The following is a 21,398-nucleotide window of genomic DNA, read 5'->3' as shown; positions in this document are numbered from 1 at the left end:
TGTGTGACACTGACCTAGCTCTGTGAGCTCCAGTCCTCACTCTGTAAAATGAGGGTAACTCTCTCTCTCTCTGGCTTCTTCACAGGGTTGCTATTAAAAGCAAATGAGGTTATGGATGTGGAATACTTTATAAATTAGAAATTGCTACATGTAATGGTTTTTGTCTTCATTATCATTCAGGTTCTGTACTTCTAGTCTAAAAGATGGACCTTAATTTATTTTGATAAGCATGACCAAGACCTAGACAGGTTTAAAACATGATATGGCATTACCAATATGGGCATAAGAATAGGACATTTAAAAGTTTTTATTGTGAGCCATCAAAAATTTAGAATGCTTTATTAAGGTCTAAAAGAAAAATAGTATTGTTTTCTGATAACCTGTGGGCATTTTTCTGATGGTGCTCAGTAAAATATAGCAAAGCAAATCAAGTTGCCTTTTGACTTTTTGGACTGCTATTATGTGAATATTTTATTGAGAAGAAAGTTCACTATCTGAAGAAAGCTATTATTACCCTACGGAAAAAAAATACAAAGAGTACATCTCTCATTCAATACATATTCTTCAGAAATCTTGGTCACTGGAAGTCCATTGTTGTGTCTTTTAGCCTCCTTGAGAAATTCTTTTTTTCCCCCATTCAACAAATATTTCCTAAGCACCTGTTCTTTGCCAGGCGTGGTTCTCAGGGTTGGAGATAGAATACAATTATGAACAAGATAGACACGGTCCGTTTCTTCCCAGAGCTCTCAGTCTCTGAGGTATAAAGGCAGTTCCAAAACCCTATTGCAGTCTGTTCCGTGACAGTGAAAGGTGGGGACACCCACATCTGTGCCAAGTGGAGAATCTCACCATTTCTCACATATGACTATGTTTAAGATGGCCCATCCCATACTGCCAGCCCTTCAAACAGCAGTCTGGATGCACACATTTCAAAACCTATTTAGTGAACCTACTTTGCAGCAACTAAATAAAGTCTCCTTGCCACTTTAAGAAAAACACAAGATGCCATATTAAGGCCCCTGCTTTTAAGGTTGAGCACTTGACTGCAAAATTTGTAAAAGGTCAGTTGCTTCAGCATGTAGGTATCCTTGTCAGGGCCCACACTTGTCTATTCTTGGCCCGATCAATTGCTTAGTGGGTGCTTCTAGAACTAAAATGATTGCTTAAAATCTGGCAGATTCTTCTGTGAGGAATGGTAAACCTTATTTTAAAATGAAAGATTCTCAGAACTTAGAGTACTTTTCTACTGATTCCTTCTAGAGCTTTATGTACATCTGTACACCCCTGTTTCATTCAACCAGTCTCTGCATGGATTGGCAATTAAGAGTCCTATTCTTGTTCTTACACTTAGAGAATAAATGAAAGGAGAGCAAGTAAACTGCCTATAGTTGTGATATTTAATATAACCTAACGTTTTATTGTGCCATATATTTCAGTTGAGTTTAAACCTGTTCACGAACATGGGACTAGTAGGCTGGAGATAACCTTAAGAGCGTATAGAAAGGAAGGAAGATTTATTACAACTTGGTTGCTGTATTTTCTGCAGTAAGGATTTCTTACCACCTCGTGATTCTCAGATAAAATCTTTTCCATCTAGGAAAAATAGTTCCAGCTTTGGGGCCAGACTGACCTAGGTTACAATCCCACTTCCACAATTTACTGAATTGACATTACTTGAACAGCTAACATGCTCCAGGCTCAGTAATGTAAATTCTGTAATCCCCCCAAACCATTCCTACCTCCAATCTCAAAAATTAGCAGGGCATCTCTCCCTCCCTCACACATAATATTTTATAAGTTTAACATAGAGCTTTGCTAACAAGAATAAACTGAGATACTAATTCTTGGTTTATGACAAAAGCATCCTTTCCTGCTTGCCCGTGGGAGGGAGTAAACGCTTTCATGTAATGACACGAATCCTTATCCTAAATTCATAGCCTCCATCCACTTGACTGAATAAAAATGTGTGGCTGGGGACTTCCCTGTTGGCACACTGGGTAAGAATCAGCCTGCCGGTGCAGGGGACACGGGTTCAAGCCCTGGTGCGGGAAGATCCCACATGCCATGGAGCAACTAAGCCCGTGCGCCACAACTACTGAGCTTGCGCTCTAGAGCCCGTGCGCCACAACTACTGAAGCCCGCGTGCCTAGAGCCCATGCTCTGCAACAAGAGAAGCCACCGCAATGAGAAGCCCGTGCACCGCAACAAAGAGTAGCCCCCGCTTGCCACAACTAGAGAAAAGCCCTCACACAGCAATGAAGACCCAACGCAGCCAAAAATTTAAAAAAAAAATAAATCTTTAAAAATAACCCACGTGGCTGAAGTTGCTTTGGTGACCACTCTGGTTCCTTGTCCTCCTTCCTCTTAACAAGAGGCTGGTGTAGCCTCCCCACACATTCATTATGTGGTCACCTGCAGATACGATTCCTGCAGAATCTTCATGTGAATCTCAAGGTGTGGGAACCGGTTGATGAGAGGGCACAAATTATGCGCCATGCAGATTTTTGCCTTCAGTAAGCTCCATGCCACAGTCCTACCATTTCTCCTGTCAAGGTGCAGCTCAAGGTTTAAATTTCACTCGTCATTTAGGACCTGATTCTTTTCAAGTGGTTTGCCTAACTATGCTTCTATCAGTAACTTTTAATGTGTCTTGTTAATACCTCTTCTTAGAGGAGCCTAGGGGCATTTTACAATACTGACTTCTGGTGGTAATTCCTTCCCCGATTTCACTCTGCCACAGCTATCATTAATTGATGCTCAGGTCAGAATGACAGCTTTTCTTTTGGTGTGACTCCACCTAGCAAGTGACTGTCTGAATTTTTTTTTTCTTTTTATATTTTTCCTATTTTAGTTCAGGCTGTAAGTTCCCAGTAAAGTTAGAGTATACGAATGCAAGGCTAAATCATAAGTAGGTAAAATTTTTCTCAGGCATCTACCCTCCACAGATTTCTGGTCCCTACTCCCCCAAAGTCATGTAAGATGCTAGTGATCCAACTAATATGAAAAACTCAAAACTCACATCCACATCAAGTACTAAGGACCCTTTAATTTGCTACTTACAGCCCATATGCTTCTAAAAAGATTTTCAATTTGCACTACATAATGCTTAATTTGTCAATTTGTTATCTTTCTACGATTTATATTGTAAAACATTGAGAAGCACAGATAATTTCTGTGTACTACAAAGGAATGCCCATCATAGGTAGATTTTCAGGCTTCTGCAGTTGAGGACCTTTACAGTGCTGCTGTTAAACCACACTGTGTGGATAGCTAATTTCATTAAGCCTAATTTCTGCTGGTGTGCCTTACTTTTAATAGTGAAATACTCCTGAAACATTTTACGTAAATTATTGGAGAATGGACTTCTGCAACTGCCTCTACACACGTGGCTGTTGGGCACATGAAATATGGATTGTGTTGAATCTGAATTGTATGCTGTTAAGTGTAACATACATACTGGATTTCACAGACATAGTCTGAAAAAAGGAATCGAAATTTTCTCATTAATTTTTTATATTGTTTTTCGAACTGACATTTTAGATATATTGGGTTAAGTAAAATATATTGTTAAAAATTAATTGTACCTGTTTCCTTTTTTACCGGGGCAAGCGGAAATTTTTAAATTACATGTAATGGCTCTCATTAATTTCTATTTAATAGGACTGATCTAAAAAGATCCTCTAATCCAACCCCTTCATTTTAGAGATAAGAAAATCAAATAGAATTCATAGAAATTAAGTGACTTGCTTTTTTTAAGTCACAAAGCATCTTATTATAGTAGTAAGTAGTAAAGCGACCAGTGCCCTTCTCAGTGAGACCAGCTTTTTGTGACTCTTATACTCTTTTATAGGAGGAAGTGTCTATCCTTAGAAGTCTTCACTGAACCCTTTAGTTAGAGCAAAGATTTTTTTTCTATAGTGCAAGTAAAAAATCCTTTTGTTTTATGAATTTGAAATTTCAGTTATTAGCTTTCCTTAAGATGGAGGTAGTTTTCCCTATGAAAAACTTGCAAACAGAACACTTAGGGCAGTGGAAAATATTTTTTTAAAAGATCCAGTAAATACCATACTAGAATTTTCCATCTCATTTGTACTTTTGTAATACAGATATGTCATAAATTTCAATTTCTTATTGGGTAAGCTGTAGTCATACTATCATGTTAGCATATTACTAGGAAATGATACTAGTAAGAAGTGAGGCCTCCAGGCTATATATTTCCTTGGTAAATTGCTAGGCAACTAGTTATTTTCTCTTGCTAAGCTTTACAACTCTCTATGTTAGTATTGTGAGAACAGCCTATATTTGAGCTAAAGAATCGCTCACGTGTAGAAAAGTCATCCAGAGTTCAGTTTTAAGAGCGGTATAGAGTGGTGTTCTGTGGTGTATGAACTATGACCTTGGACCAATTATTTAATGTCTCTGTGCCTCACTCACCTTGTCTCTAAATTAGGGATAATACTACTCATGTATAGGGTGGTTGTGCGGGTTTGAATGACACATATGTAAAATATATATGTATGGCATAATATTCCATAATATCTCATATTATCAATTTTACCTTAGTACAAAGAGAAGATAAAAGAGCAAGTGTTTGTTCTTACCTTTAAAATATTTTTAGCCTCTTCCTCCTCTTTCCCAGAAATCTTCCACCATTGAAGTAAGAGTTCTCGGTCAAATCTGCTTATTAAGGACATCTTCTTTTCCTTAGAAATATATAAGTTTTTAATTGTTATCAGAGAGATATCACAATCCTTACAACACTTATAGACAGAGATACTCTCATTACAAATACAATAGGCATGAAGTATCACATTTATGATATAAAATGTAAACAGATGAGACTTTATTAAAAAGCTCATCTAAATAGTAGTATTTTTTCCATTTGCACCAAAATAATAAAATACCTAGGAATAAATTTAACAAAGGAAGTAGAAGACCTATACACTGAAAACTGTAAGACACTGATGAATGAAATTGAAGAAGACACAAATGAATGGAAAGATATTCTGTGCACATGGATTGGAAGAATTAACTTTGTTAAAATGTCCAAAGCAATCTATGGATTCACAGCAATCCTGTTCAAAATTCCAATGGCATTTTTCACAGAAATAGAAAAAAACAATCCTAAAATCTGTATGGAATCACAAAAGACCCTGGGTAATCAAGGCATTCTTGAGAAAGAAGAATAAAGTTGGAGGCATCACGCTCCCTGATTTCCAACTTTTACAAATCTATAGTAATCAAGATAGTATGGTATTGGCATAAAAACAGACATGTAGACCAATGGAATAGAATAGAAAGCTCGGAAATAAACCCACATGGTCAGTTAACTTATGAGAAAGGAGGCAAGAATATACAATGGGATGACAATCTTTTCAGCAAATGGTGTTGGGAAAACTGGACAGCCACATGCAAAAGAATGAAGCTGGAACACTATCTTACACCATACATAAAAATTAGGTCAAGATGGATTAAAGACTTGAACCTCAGACCTGAAACCATAAAACTCCTAGAAGAAAACATAGGTGGTACGCTCCTGGACATGGGTCTTGGTGATGATTTTTTTGGATTTGACACCAAGAGCAAAGGCAACAGAAGCAAAAATAAACATGTGGGACCAAACTAAAATGCTCCTACACAGCAAAGGAAACCACCAACAAAATTAAACCATCAACAAACCATCAACAAAAGTAACCTACACTGTGGGAGAAAATATTTGCAAACTGTATATCTGATAAGGGGTTAATATCCAAAATATATAAAGAACTCATAGAACTCAATAACACAAAAACAATGTGATTAAAAAATGGGCAGAAATCACAATAGACATTTTTTCAAAGAAGACATACAGATGGCCAACAGTTATATGAAAATATGCTTAACATCACTAATCATCAGGGAAATGCAAATCAAAACTACAATGAGATATCACCCAAAACCTGAAGAATGCCTATTTTCAAAAAGACAAGAGAGAACAAGTGTTGGTGAGGATGTGGAGAAAAGGAAACCCATGTGCACTGTCGGTGGGAATGTAAGTTGGTGCAGCCACTACTGAAAACAGAATGGCGGTTCCTTAAAAATAGAACTACCCTATTATCCAGCAATCCCACTTCTGGGTATTTATCTAAAGGAAATGAAAGCACTAGCTCAAAAGGTTATATGTACCCCCATGTTTATTGTGGGATTATTTATAGTCGCCAAGAAAGGGAAGCAACAACCTAAGTGTCCATCAATGGATGAATGGATAAAAAAAAGTGAGACATATATATGTATTTTATATATATGTGTGTATTTATATATATATAAAAATATTATATATAATGTTATATATATGAATATTTCAGTCATAAAAAAGGAGGAAATTTTGCCATTTGTGACAACATGGATGGACCTTGAGGGTGTTATGCTAAGGGAAATAAGTCAGGCAGAGAAAGACAAATACCATATGATTTCACTTATATGTGGAATCTAAAAAAACAGACAGACAAACAAACAAAAAAAACATATTGGTGGTTGCCAGAGGTGGAGGTTGCTGGGAGTATGGTCAAAAGATGCAAACTTCATGTTATAAAATAAATAAGTCCTGGGGATGTAATGTACAGCCTGGTGACTATAGTTAACAATACTCTATTGTATATTTGAAACTTGCCAAGAGAGTAGATCTTATCCCAGGAAAAAAATTATTTTTGCAACTGTGTGATAATGGTATGGACTTATTGCGGTGATCTTTTTGCAATATATACAAATAATTCTTTTGTTGTATACCTGAAACTAATATAATATTATATGTTCATTATATCTCAACTTTTTAAAACTGCACTAGACATGCCAATATCCTTCTTATCTTACTGGTCACTACTTATTTGTCTACTGGCCTATTCTCAAAAGAAAAAACAAAACAAAACAAAAAAACAAGCTCATTCAAATAGTAGGGTTCTTTTAAATTAGCTTTTCAAAATCATGGTAAAATTTTGATAATCTTTGGTTATGCTTTGGTAACTATACCAGATACCATCATAACACTGAATTAGATTTTAAAATTTGATATGTATTGAGAGTTAGAATATTGCAACAAATAATTTTCAATAATAATTGTTCCCAAATTTCAAATATTTTAACATTTAAGAATAGCAATTGAGTCACGTAAGTTTAAAGGTTTTTCACTTTAAAATACTTCATCATAGGTGTAGTCAGCATTCATTATCTTACTCCTCTTTGTGCCCATTACCCATCCCATTTCTTTTCATTGCCTGCTGTTCCATTCTTGCAACCAACACTTCCCGTAGTTGGTTTTCTTGTGTTTTGCCCAATTTCCCCTCTGTACTATTGCGTTGGCCAAAAAGTTGTTCGGGTTTTTCCATAAGATGTTACGGAAAACCCCAAACGAACTTTTTGGCCAACCCAATATCCTCACCAGAGCAGCACCATGGCTGTTTATTCCCCACTCTGTCTGTTGCCCAGCATTGTGCCAGACATACTATAGGGACCCAAATATTTTTTAAATAGATGAATGCAGTTGATCTTCTGATTCCTAAATCATTTCTTTTCCTCTGTATTATACTGCCTTTGTCATTTTTATAATTAGAATGCACATTTTTTAACTCCAGAAATGAAGGTCCTTATTTATACCCATGTGGCCAAATTTCTTAAAGCCGTTTGGTTTCTACATTAGATGTCTTAAGCTGAGTGCAGTTTAGGGAATCCTTTCTAATTACAGGAAGGTACTTCTTTCCTTCAATGCTGTGATCTGACCTGTGACAAATCTGTACTATACACTATGTAACTGGCTAACAAGTCAATTGCAAACCAACTGAATGTACAAATCTTAGTACTGTTGCTGAAATCTCTTCTCAGTAGTTACCATGATCTCCAAGTTTGTTTCAAAATTTGCAAGCATCAAGTGTCAATAAAATCTGAAGATGAAACACTAATGAATGTTGAATTCTCATGCTTTAGGTGTACTTCCTTTTTAGATTTTTTTGTTCTCTGCTATTTTTACAGTACTGTTTCATTTAAATTTCCTACATGCTAACTTCGTTTGTGCAATTGTAATAAAATTGCAGTATATACATGTTTAAATAAATAAATAATAAATTTTTTTAAAAGCCATTTGGTTTTCTTACATGTAGTTTCAGAATTCTTAAAATGTTTTTAGTTGGTAATCATCTTTTGATGTATTTGAGCCAATATGAATTAAGCCAATGAGGAATTTTTTAACTTATTACTAAATGAGGAAGAGAATTCTGGAAAGTTTCAGGCACCACTGGAAGCTCTTTAGAACCAATAATATATTATCTGGTACATAACTTTTAATGATTATTTTTAACATTTGTTAATATTATTATTAATTGACACCTCTTTCAGCTTGACAAGTCTCTGTTATTTATGGAGTTATATATATGGAGTCACTATTCCTCCACAGTGACTTTAACTGAATTTAACAGAATCTGTTATGCTACTAAATGTATCAAAGTACACCTTATGGTCAGTCTGTTTTTCAGTTTGCCATCTCAAGATAAAGTGACATATTACTTTTGCAAAAAGAGAATATATTTTGGCAATTGTTAATTCATTCCCGTGAATTTGGTCATTGGGTTGAATGTGTGGTTTCACTCCAGGAAGTCTCTAGTTCCTGCATCAGCAGTTGGTCTAGTATCTAAAATGTTCACAGGTTAGTTAAAATTATACTCAGTACCAAATATAGTACTTCCATCAAGGAAGGCAAAGTCAAGTGACATTTCTGATGGTCTCAAAAATGACCATAGAGGATATGCTGAATAAAGGTTACTATTACTGAAATGCTTGCTAGAAGGTATTTCTCTGAGCATTGTTACAGGAAGGGAAAGGGAGAAATTGGTGAAATCTTGGCTGGAATGCTGCCTTGTTTCTACCACTTGGGTTTGGCAGCCAGGAAATCATTATAAAAATTGTTACTGGCCTTAAAAGACTAAAAATAGAACTACCATACGACCCAGCAATCCCACTACTGGGCATATACCCTGAGAAAACCATAATTCAAAAAGAGTCATGTACCAAAATGTTCATTGCAGCTCTATTTACAATAACCAGGACATGGAAGCAACCTAAGTGTCCATCAACAGATGAATGGATAAAGAAGATGTGGCACATATATACAATGGAATATTACTCAGCCATAAAAAGAAACAAAATTGAGTTATTTGTAGTGAGGTGGATGGACCTAGAGTCTGTCATACAGAGTGAAGTAAGTCAGAAAGAGAAAAACAAATACTGTATGCTAACACATATATATGGAATCTAAAAAAACAAAGACAAAAAAATGGTCAGAAGAACGTAGGGGCAAGATGGGAATAAAGATGCAGACCTACTAGAGAATGGACTTGAGGATATGGGGAGGGGGAAGGGTAAGCTGGGACAAAGTGAGAGAGTGTCAATGGACATATATACACTACCAAACGTAGGGTGCATAGCTAGTGGGAAGCAGCCGCATGGCACAGGGAGATCAGCTAGGTGGTTTGTGACCACTTAGAGGGGCGGGATAGGGAGGGTGAGAGGGAGGGAGATGCAAGAGGGAAGAGATATGGGAACATATGTATAACTGATTCACTTTGTTATAAAGCAGAAACTAACACACCATTGTAAAGCAATTATACTCCAATACAGATGTTAAAAAAAAGGGACATATGTATATGTATAGCTGATTCACTTTGTTATAAAGCAGAAACTAACACACCATTGTAAAAGAATTAAACTCCAATAAAGATGTTAAAAAAATTGTTATTGGCTCTTTTATTATCCAGTCATCAAACTTAATGAAAAAGATAACTAGAAAGTAAAGACTGCTTTTAAAATTACTAGGTCAATTATCTGTATTTCTGAAGGAAAGGTTTTTAAAAAGCTGTATGTACCCTGGCAAGTCTGTCATATCTGCCAGCCCTATTTATATTACTTTCTCAATTTGCAAGGATAATCAAATAATTTCTCTTGTTCTTTGAAAAACTCCGTATGCCAGATTCTTACAGTGATATTAGTCTACCTGTTACTCAAGTTATGATTAGATTTTATATTACTTGGATTTCTTAACGTATTTCCCTTATGTTGATATTTAGGATAATACTGAATGTGGCAGGTAGACTTAACTTATATTTTCAAATTTCATTACAGTTGGCAAGGAAATAATAACTAACATTTACTGAGTCCTTACTTACTGTGTTCCAGGAACCATATTAAGGAGCTTTATTGGTGTTACTCATTTCTCACAGCATCTCACTAAGTAGGCTCACTTATTTCCATTTTACAGATGAGGAAACTGAGACATATGAAGATTAAGTAACCAAGGTGCAGAAACATACAGCAACTTTTCCAAGATCACATAGCTGGGGAGCCCTTATCCAGTATGTTTATATTGTCTTTTCTACAGTTCAACACAGTTCACTGCAAAAGCATTTGTGGCAGTATGCACATAGGAGTTCATCCAGAATAAAATTAAGGAGTGTAGCCAAGGGGAAGACCAGGAGCCAGGGATTATGGTCCCAGTGGATTGTGGGAGGTCTTCTGAAGGAAGGGTGGAAGATAACACCAGTCCCTTACTCAGCCCAGAAACGCTCATTCATTCAGCAGTATTTATTGAGTGTCTACTGTGTGCCAGGTATTCTGCTACGTACTACATATACAATTGACTGCACAGGGGCTCTGACTCACAGGGTTTGCATTTTAGTAGGAGATAAAAACTAATCTAAAATAAAATAGGCAAATAGGGCTTCCCTGGTCGCGCAGTGGTTGAGAGTCCGCCTGCCGATGCAGGGGACGCGGGTTCGTGCCCCTGTCCGGGAAGATCCCACATGCCGCGGAGCGGCTGGGCCCGTGAGCCATGGCCGCTGAGCCTGCACGTCCGGAGCCTGTGCTCCGCAACGGGAGAGGCCACAACAGTGAGAGGCCCGTGTACCGCAATAAATAAATAAATAAAATATGCAAATATATAAAATTACATCAGGTCATTGGAAGTATAGTGAAGGAAATAACCCGTGCGATGAGATAGAGAACAGCTAGAGGTACTTGGGAGGATCTACTTTAAGATGAGGTGGACAGAGCAGGTCTCTCTGAGGAAATAGTATTTAAGATGAGACTTAAAGCATTAAATTGAAGCAAAGAGTGTTAGAACTGGGGAGCAAAGGCAAATTAAAATGATACCTTTTCTCATTCAGATTGGGAAAAATTAAAAAACCTGAAAATCACCAAGATTTGGTGGTGGTGTATGAAAAAGAAAATGCTCACAGCCAGTATAAGTCTAGACAACTACTCTAGAGAGCAATTTGGCAAAATCTCTCAAATGTGAAAACAATTTTGTATATATACCCTAGACCAGTTATTCTTAAAAGAAGTCTAATAACAATGTACCTCCTTATACTAAGATGTCATAAAAATTTTCTATCATAAGTTTAACAGTTGCAAAGGATGGGATTTCCCACATATTGTAAATATTGACATTTAAACATAAAACTATTTTATCACTCCTTCATGTATGTCCAATGAAATTGAAGTCCCATAGCAATTTGCCACATGACATTATCCATCTAAAAACTACATGCACAGGCTCTTCAACAATCAGAAATTTTACATCATTCCTTTTCCTACTTGAACTCAGATTTCTATCCACTGAGTTTAATCCTTTATCTTGAAGGTCTTTTATTGATTACTATACCGTATTTCTTAGCAACAAAAAATATTGGTATAAATTAAATATATATATATGTGTATGTATATATATATATCTACTATGACCATAGGCCAAGTGTTAGAAAGTTTCTTCTGAATTATTATTTTAATTATTGGTAATATGTAATCAATCAAAACAATATAAATATATTACATATTTTTATAATTACTAAACTTGAAAGGTAAATTTTTATAGAAGGGTATCTCTTAATAGAAGAGCTTAATTTTTTTCTTCCATAAGTTCAATAAGTTCATGTATCGAAGGATGATTATTACTACAATGAAGCTAACAGTAAAATGAAGAGAAGGAATTGGGCCATGGTAATTAATGTAGAGGAATAACTTATAAAGATGTTAGTGTTTTTTAAGTGCATTAGATATAGTAGAATCTCCAATATTCCTTTTTCAAGTTTATCTAAATATTATATACTGCTTAGATGAAATTTTAAAATGAGTATAGCTTTATGATTTTCAAAAATATGTTGGCAAAAGAATGAAAATGTTTCCTATATGAGTCTGATTGAGGGTTCAAGAAAATAAAAAACACTCACTATGACCAATATGTATTCCTTTTACTTGAAGATGTAGCTTTGATCTATTGGAAGTAAAGGTGAAATTTTCACCATTAATCTATTCTGTCTCAATAGATTTGCCTCTTCTGAATATTTCATATAAGTAGAATTATATGTGGTCTTTTGTGACACTTCTTTCACTTAGCATAGTGTTTTCAAGGGTAATCCATTTGAAACATGTACCAGTATTTCATTTCTTTTTACTCCTTTAATTGTTGAATAATATTCCATTATGTGGATATACCACATTTTGTTTATCTATTCATCAGTTGGATTGTTTCCACCTTTTGGCTATTATGAATATGCTATTATAAAAATATACAAGTATTTTTTTGAATACCTGTTTTTAATTTTCTTGAGTGTATATCTAGGAGTAGAATTGCCGGGACTATGATAATTCTCTGTTTAAACGTTTGAGAAACTGCCAAGCAGTTTTCCAAAGTATCTGCATCATTTTATATTCCAACCAGCATGTGTGATAGTTCCAGTTTCTCCACATCCTAGCCAGCAGTTGTTATTATCTGACTTTTTGATTATAGCCATCCTAATGGGTGTGAAGTGTTTCACTGTAGGTATCTTGAGGGTTTTGTGGGGGGGGTTTTGGCATTTCCTTCACAGCTAATAATGTCAAGCATCTTTTCACGTGCTTATTGGCCATTTATCTGCTTTGAAGAAATGTCTATTCAGATCCTTTTTCTGTTCTTCAAATAGGTTATCTTTTTTAATTATTGAGTTATAAGAGTTTTTTATATATTCTAGATGCATATCCCTTATCAGATATATGATTTGCAAATATTTTCTCCCCTTCTACAGGTTGCCTTTTCACTTTCTTGATAGTGTCCTTTGAAGCACAGAAGTTTACAGTTTTGATGAGGTCTAATTTATCTATTTTTTCTTTTGTTGCTTGTGCTTTGGTGTCATATTTAAGAATCCATTGCCAAATTTGAGGCCATGCAGATTTGCCCCTATTTTTTCTTCTAAGCGTTTTATAGTTTAGCTCTTATAGGACTTTGATTCATTTTGACTTCATTTTTGTATGTGGTGTGTTATAAGGGTCCAATTTGCCTTTATATGTGACTGTGCATCCCAGCATCATCTGTTGAAAAGACTGTTCTTTCCCCATTGAATGATGTTGACACTGTTGTCAAAAATCAGTTGACCAATGACACACAGGTTTATTTCTGGACTTTTTGTTCCATTAATATACATGTGTATCCTTATGCAGGTACCACATTGTCTTGATTACTGTTGCTTTGTAGTGAGTTTTGAGATCAGAAAGTATGGCTCCTCCCACATTGTTCTCTTTTTCAAGATTGTTCTGGCAATTCTGGATACCTGGTTTTTCCATATGAATTTTAGGATCAGCTTGTCAACTTCAACAAAGAAATCAGCTGGGATTCTAATAGGGATAGCATTGATTCCACAGATGACTACAACTGATTTTTGTATATTCATCTTGCATTTTGCAACCTTGCTAAACTTATTAGTTCTAATAGTATTTCGGTGGGTTTCCTAGATTTTCTTATAAATAAGGTCCTGTTATGTGTGCAGAGAGATAATTTTACTTCTTTTCTAATCTGGATGCTATCTATTATTTGTTTTGTTATTGTTGTTTATTGATAGCCTAACTGCCCTGACTAGAACATTTAGTAATATTTTGAATAGAAGTGGTAAGAGTGGACATCCTTGTCTTGTTCAAAATCCTAGGGGGAAAGCATCTAGTTTTTCACCGTAAAGTATGATATTAGCTTGACTTTTCCGTAAATGTCCTTTATCAGGTTGAGGAAGTTCCCTTCAGTTCCTAATTTGTTGAGTGTTTTTATCATGAAGGGGTATTAGATTTTTTTCACATTTTTTTCCTGAGCCTATTGAGATGATATTGGTTTTTATTTTTTATTTTATTGATGTGATGTATGACATTAATTGATTTTCCCTAAGCTCATGTAAATCATACTAAGAGACAGTACAAACCTCATGCAACAAAAAGCATACACTTTATGTATATTGTCTGTCCCGGTCTCTTTTCAAAAACAGATTAACTTTTTTGGGTTGCAGAAAAGAAAACTGAAGGAGTAGCATAAATTGGGTAAATTTTTGTGCAAGTGAAAATATTCTTTGTTTTCTTCTCAGTGATTAGCTACTCAGTAATTTGAAATTGTTTTTAAAACTTGTGATTTGCTTTACTTTTTCTAGTTGATGATCCAGATCTTTTCAAGCAATCACCATGAAATTTCTATTTTGAACTACAACACTTTAATCAATTTTTGTTTAGGTTTTAGTTCAAAGCAATTGAATAAATAGGAAGTAAAAATGCACTCGTGGGCCTTTTTAAAATCAACTGTGCACTTTGAGCATGAAAGCACCACTTTTATTTGTGCTACTTTGGGCATAAATAGTGATGATGTACTTCCCTTTTTTTCTGCATTTAAGGGTCCACCCAGAAGTCTGCAACTATATTGAGTCCCGGAAATGTTCTCATTCTCTTCTCTTGCCTGTGATATAATCTCTTAGCATAGTTGGTTCAAGAATAATGTTAAGTAGACCCAGATCATGTGTTTGGGCCCGTTAAAGGCAACGTATCTTCTCTGTTTCCTGAGAACAAATTGCAACCCAGGTTCCAGCCACCTGGCACCTTTTTGCTGTTGCTCACCAAGTGCCATGAGCTGGGAAATGTGGGCAATTGAATGCAGTCAGTCCCTGTCACTGGAAAACTGACCACAGAGGGTGTGCTTCAGGAAGAGTCATCTTCATTGAACAAAGGACAGTATGTGGTTACTTTAGGTTCTTAAATTTAACTGGAATATATTTGGTTAAGGTAAAAATGTTATTTTAAAAATATGTTACTGAGGCTTCACAACGGTGCTTTTAGGGATTAAAATAGTCTGAACAGTCTGTAATTTCAGGGTTTCTAAGATCCACATAGAATTAGCGTATCCAGCTAGATATAAAAATGAGACATAATACAACACCCAATGTTTTTCCTTTCTTTTTTTTAATTGGTATCTTACCATCCCATGTGCTCTTGTTTTTGTTTTGAAAGAAAAAGAAAGTATGATTATTAGAACAGTATCCTACAACCCTTTCTGAAGGAGAAGATACTTTTTTGGTCTTTAGAAGCAATTACACCACATTTTAAAAGGCACAAAGTGATGTTTCCTTAGACTGTGTTGTACTTGTGAGGCAGAATAGAATAACAGCTAAAAGTCTAATTCTGGAGTTAGACTAAATTCTCTGCGTTTCAGTATTTCCCATCTCTTAAATGGAAAAATTAAATGAGATAACACAGGTAAAAAACTTAGAATAGTGACTGGCAAATAAGTGCTCATTAAATGTGAACTACCTGTGGTAGTAGACATAAGTACACTATTAGAACATTAGGACTGAACCAAAATGAAGTTAATATAATTAATCACTAGTAACTAATATAGTTTACTTATTAGTATATATCAGAGTTCATAATCTAAACCCTTATTTCCATCCTCATGGGTAGCCATAAATTATCTACTTTCTTCAGAGAATTCCCATCATCAACTCACCTGCAAAAAAGGCCTAGGAGGGGAAAACAGAGCTCTGTTGGATTCTGAGTGTAGAATCTGTACATTTAAGAACACTTTTGGAAATTACAGGTGTTCATTTTTAGGCCACTTTGGCAGTTGAAGCCATAGGAATTATTTCTAGAAAGCTAAAGGAAAATCTGTACTGTGTTCTGAAAATTGACTACCTAGAAACTTTGGTGAAATACTAGATCTTTGGAAACTAGTGCTCAGATTACCAAGAACCACCATGCAAATAGCTGGGTCCTAGATTTACATGGTGCTACTTCTTCCTCCCACCCTCCATGAGGCCTCTCTGCTCCCTGGGTTGGCAATCGTGACAACTAAGTTGATCCATGGTAAAGTCTCCTGGTGGCCAAAAAGGAGCTGTGTGACGCTCTTCCTATCACATCCCATCTTCCATTTCTGTCACTTAGCAGATGGACTGTACTCTCACTTTCACTGCTGATAACCAGTCATTCTTACTTCCAATGAATTGCTTTCTTTCATGCACATACATCTTTCTTATACCCCTTCTATCAGATTTTGCCACTTAACTTTGGGAAAATTCTACCATATTACCTTACTATTTATGGGAGTAAAACAAAAAAACCTTAATGAACACAGCTCTCCAGATTTCCTAGAGATACTTCTAATTAAAATACCCCACAAGAAACCTACACCAGCAATCTTGACAGTGCTCTGAAGTACCTTTCAGATTCTCTACCAACGTTCAGCTCGTACAACTTAATTTGCCTTTTTTCAAGTACTGACATTCAAGATAATTTTAATATGTTTTATCTTATTTATTTATTCTAATTATAATATGAATACTATAATAATAATTTTCCTACATCTGTTTATTGAAGATACATAGGATTTCATCTCTGTTGTGGACTCATTGGCCTGAGAAAATATAGTCAGAGTTCTTAATAATATAATGGTGAATTATTAAAAGATTAGTACCTGCCTGTATTTTTCGTATTTGACTCCTAAATGCTTGTTTCTTATTATCAAGAGCAGAATGAAGTTTCTGTTTGGGCTGATAAAAAAGTTCTAGAGATGGATAATGGTGTTAATTGTGCAACGTTGTGAATGTATTTAGTGCCACTGAATTATACACTTAAAAATGGTTAGGATGATAAATTTTATGTTGTGTATATTTTACCACAATAAAAAATACTATCCTGAGTTAGCCATGAAATGAAATAATAGCATTCTATTTGGGGCTCTGAGTGTGCACCAAGCAGTGACTTAGCCTCCTGCCACTCCTAAGAGCCCCTTCATTCTCACACTGGGGTGGAGAAAACACAGCTGTGTTTACTTTTCCAGCCCCATCTTCTATTTTGAAATATAACCTTTTTGCAAATGAGAGCCAAAGTCAAGTGACACAGCTTTCTGCTCACCTCTTCAGTTTTCCAAACACTGTTTTTCTAGTGGAGTTCTGGGTTAGGTACAGCACACCTAGGTAACACTATCACTCAAATGCCCTCTGAGTGGAATTTAATTAGCCTACCTTCATAATTTCTGTACTTAACTTGGTATGATGCATTTCTCTTTCACTTGCATCTGTATGTGAAAACGTACAATTGTGTATTCACCAACCATAGTATTTTCAAGTGTGTGGACCATTCCACACATCAAATTCAATTTACAAAGAAACTAAGGCTTTTCTTAACTAGTATTTTTCTATTTCTTAAAAGAATTATTTGTTTCCTGCGATTAGAAAGATGTTTATATGCAGTGTGAGCATGAGATCCTACTGATAATTGTCTTTGAATTCTGGCTATGAACATGACAATTTGAAGTGCATACTAAAAATTATGTTTTTACATAATAATGATAAAACAATGACAAAATATAAATTTTGCAGTTAAAAGAGCAGCAAAACAGATTAGCTTTCTGTCTTCAAACAGCAACCTTAACATGAATTGATTAAATTCTAAATGTTCTTAAAAATGTATATTATCCTTAGGTTATACATTTATTAAATGTTCATTTCATCAAAGCACATGCCAAAAAAGCCAGCATATAGCTATTACTTAATATTTTTAGATTTACTTTCTTTTTGTATTTCCTACTAGTATCCTATGGTATTATTTCCATTCAATCAATATTATATAAGTATAAAACATTTGTTTTTATATCTAATTATAAACATCTAATGATATACATTTAAACATCTAGTTATATAAAAACAAATATATAGATTTATATTCTCTTACCAGCTTTAAAAATAGAAAAGTATTCCATTTTCTTTCTGCTTATATATGCAGACAGTTAAAGTACTTTATTGTTTTACAAAATGAAAATCATTACAATGAAATTAATATTCAGTGTGCTGAGGAAATGTGCAAGATCACTTTTCATTGTTTTCCTTTGAAATTACCTAGAAAAAATATGATCTTGTTGCATTGCATTCTGAAGAAGTTGAATAGATATTTGAAATAAATAAAACTATGTAAATGGGAAGTTAAGTAGGTTCCAGTGTGACTAATAAGCAATATCAAAATTCTTCAAAACTGTGGTGTGCATAACAAGCTTGAAGAATTTGTGTACAAAAGCCTAAGCCATTGTGTAACCTTGGCGGTGATCAGATGCTGCAGTTTTCTAAGCTATTACATTTTTTATCCAGCTTGATAGATTTAACCTAGTAATAAGATGCTTAGCTGAACCGTTACTTTAAACGCTGTTTCTAGAGTGGCACAGTCTGTATTTTTGGAACTTCATCCTCTACTCCAGAAAACACTTGTCCATAGAGAAATTGTTAAATTTAAGTTCTTTAAAAACTAAAACAACCAGACAGGTAAACTTTAAAATTATTTCTCTTGATGATGACCTTTATATTGGAGTGGGAACATCAGATTCTAAGTCAGGAGACCCTGAGTACAAGTCTTTGTCAGTTCGTAGTGGTGTGACCTTAGATAATCACTAAACTCTGAGCCTCGGAAGATAAGAATAGAAACAATAGCTTCCCAATCAGATTTAGTGGGTTGTGAGGCTCAAGTGAAATAACGTATGTGAGACAACTTCAAAAACCATGTAAAGCACTAAGCAAATATTAATTGCCATTTTTCCAAGGTTCTGATTAGAACTTTTCTGATCTCATAGATTTAACTGAATTATGAAACTGATAAAATCATACCAATAAGTTGTTTCATAGAGCATTATAGGGCACATAAGTTTTAAAAACCATTACTTTGTTATATTTTAACATCTTTTTTTTTTTTTTTTTTTTGCGGTACGCGGGCCTCTCACTGTTGTGGCCTCTCCCGCTGCGGAGCACAGGCTCCGGACGCGCAGGCTCAGCGGCCATGGCTCACGGGCTCAGTCACTCTGCGGCATGTGGGATATTCCCGGACCGGGGCACGAACCCGTGTCCCCTGCATCGGCAGGCGGACTCCCAACCACTGCACCACCAGGGAAGCCCTACTTTGTTATGTTTTAAATTTCCAGATCATCTCATATCTGCATGACTTTGTTTTTGCTGGTTTGTTTCTATTTTTCGGTGTGTTTAAGATGCCTCTCTTTTTTACTGTACATGGAGTTGCTTTGGGAAGTAGAAATCGGTGGGGTCCTAACATCCTAATACAGGGCACTGCTTTTCCTCACCTGCATCCTGAGCCAATGGAGAAATAAGACCAAAGAGCCCGCAAACAGAGAAACAAGAGGGCGCTCACCCTTTTGACTGATAGAGCCTAGGTTGGAGGAGGCAGCTTAGTGTAACAGCTAAAATGGACTTCCAGGGTCCCAATAACCCACGTCTAGACTGTGGGGAAGGTTTAAGCCAGCACAGCACACACTCTTACCCAGGTTACTTGTCTCCCCTAGTCCAAGTAGAGAGAGAAGGAGAAAGAGACTTTCCCCAGGCCTCAGGATCTTGGGTGGTTCAATTTCCCCCATCTAGAAACATGGATCCTTGGCTATCTTCCACCAACCAGGTAACTCATTCTACCTCCTTGGGGAGGAGTAGGGGGTGGGCAGAAGGCCAGGGTGCTTAAAGAAAAATCCGTCTTTATGGAAACCAAAGAAGAAAGAGGCTTTTCTCTTTAACAGAGGTGAACAGAAACTAAATAAATGGCATTTACCTCCCCATCCCCTCTCCTACCCACCTCTTCAGCTGTCATCTCTCAGGCTTTCCTCCCCTTACACTGCTTACCTAGTCCTGCTGCCCTGTTGCTGGCCCTATACCCCATACCCCTGCCCCCAAGCACAGGCTCCCCTGCAGCTCCGTCAGACTGTACCACATAGTTGTGGAGAAATACTGGCTCCTAAGCAAGGCAGGTTGAAGCTATAGACTGATTGCATTCCCCCCAAATTCTCATGTTGAAACTAATCTCCAGTGTGAGAGTATTTGGAGGCCGGGCCTTTGGGAGGTGATTAGGTCATGAGGGTGAAAGACCTCAGAGATGAGATAAGGGCCCTTATAAAAGAGGCCCGAGGGAGCTCCTTGGACCCTTCTGCCATTTGATGTTACAGCAAAAAGAGGGCAGTCTGTGAGCCAGAAAGCAGGCCTTACCACACACTGAATCTGTCAGCACCTTCATCTTGGACTCCTCAGCCTCCAGAACCATGAGAAATAAACTTCTGTTGTTTATAAGCTACCTAGTCTAAGCAGCCTGAACAGACTAAGACAGTTGATTAAGGGGAACTTGGAGTAGCTAAGGTTAGCTTCTGTCCTCCTCTCAGTGAAAGAAAGGTAGGTCTCTGGTAAAAATATTTCCCAAACAGTTTCATCTCTATTGTGGCAGGACCACATTGAGCTTCCTTTGGAAGACGTATTTGTGAAATGGTTCATTTGGCAAGTCAAGAACAACCCATCTCTTTCTTCAAGAAATAGATGTAGCTGGGGTCTCCCACTAGTTTTAAGTTCTGTCTGACATGTATCACATGTCAGTGATATTGTGGAAAAGAGGTGGTAAAGTCTTATTAGGAGCAAACAAACAAATGCAGAAATCCAGGATTAACATAATATGAAGAAATTTAAATTATTTAGCCATTCACTAAACATGTATTGATCACCTATCATGAGCCAGGCCTTGCTCTGATTGCTAGGGAAATGGAGAGGAAATCTATTGTCGCTGGCTTTGAGCTGCCCATAGTTTTATGATGGTGACAGAGAATTCGATTCCACTATGATATATACTGTGAGAGAGGTATGCGCAGACTGTTAAGGGAACACATGGACAGGGACATGGCCCAGGTTTGAGGAGTTAGTTGGGGAAATCTTTCTGAAAGAGTCCTGAAGTGCATCCTATAGGCAAGATGAAGGGAGTAGCAAAAGAGAGAAAGATGTCCTAATTTAGGCAAAAGTAATTGAAAATAAGACAAGGCTCGGAGCTAAAAAGAGAGCCTGGCGTGTTTGGATAACAGCAATCATTTAAATGGAGTAAAGAGTTTAGAGAACGGTAATAAAAGAAACGGGAGGGATGAGCAAGGCCAGATCATACCTTATATGCTATGATAAGGAGTTTGTGCTTTTCTCCGAAGACATTGAGGAGTTTTAAGCAAGGAACAGCGTGGGTTTTAGACATCACCAGTGATAGGGAGAATGTAGTATAGGGGGCAGCTCTGGTAACACTCACAGCAGGAGGCCCTG

At 36.3% G+C, this 21,398-nt stretch overlaps 1 protein-coding gene and 1 long non-coding RNA gene across 4 annotated transcripts in view; one reads left to right on the top strand and one right to left on the bottom strand.

The window, feature by feature from the left end:
• Nucleotides 1–21,398, bottom strand: part of LOC137229026 (uncharacterized) — a 156,638-nt gene that overhangs the window by 9,209 nt on the left and 126,031 nt on the right. The window contains exon 2 of the long non-coding RNA XR_010945505.1: nt 4,602–4,703. This is a non-coding gene — a long non-coding RNA (uncharacterized lncRNA). The remainder of the gene's footprint in view (nt 1–4,601; nt 4,704–21,398) is intronic.
• Nucleotides 1–21,398, top strand: part of UMAD1 (UBAP1-MVB12-associated (UMA) domain containing 1) — a 247,208-nt gene that overhangs the window by 214,480 nt on the left and 11,330 nt on the right. The window lies entirely within an intron of this gene.

The sequence above is a fragment of the Pseudorca crassidens genome, chromosome 8, assembly GCF_039906515.1.
Source record: "Pseudorca crassidens isolate mPseCra1 chromosome 8, mPseCra1.hap1, whole genome shotgun sequence".
NCBI lineage: Eukaryota > Metazoa > Chordata > Mammalia > Artiodactyla > Delphinidae > Pseudorca > Pseudorca crassidens.
The sequence above is the reverse complement of the archived record's forward strand: the minus strand, read 5'-3'. Positions and strand labels throughout refer to the sequence as shown.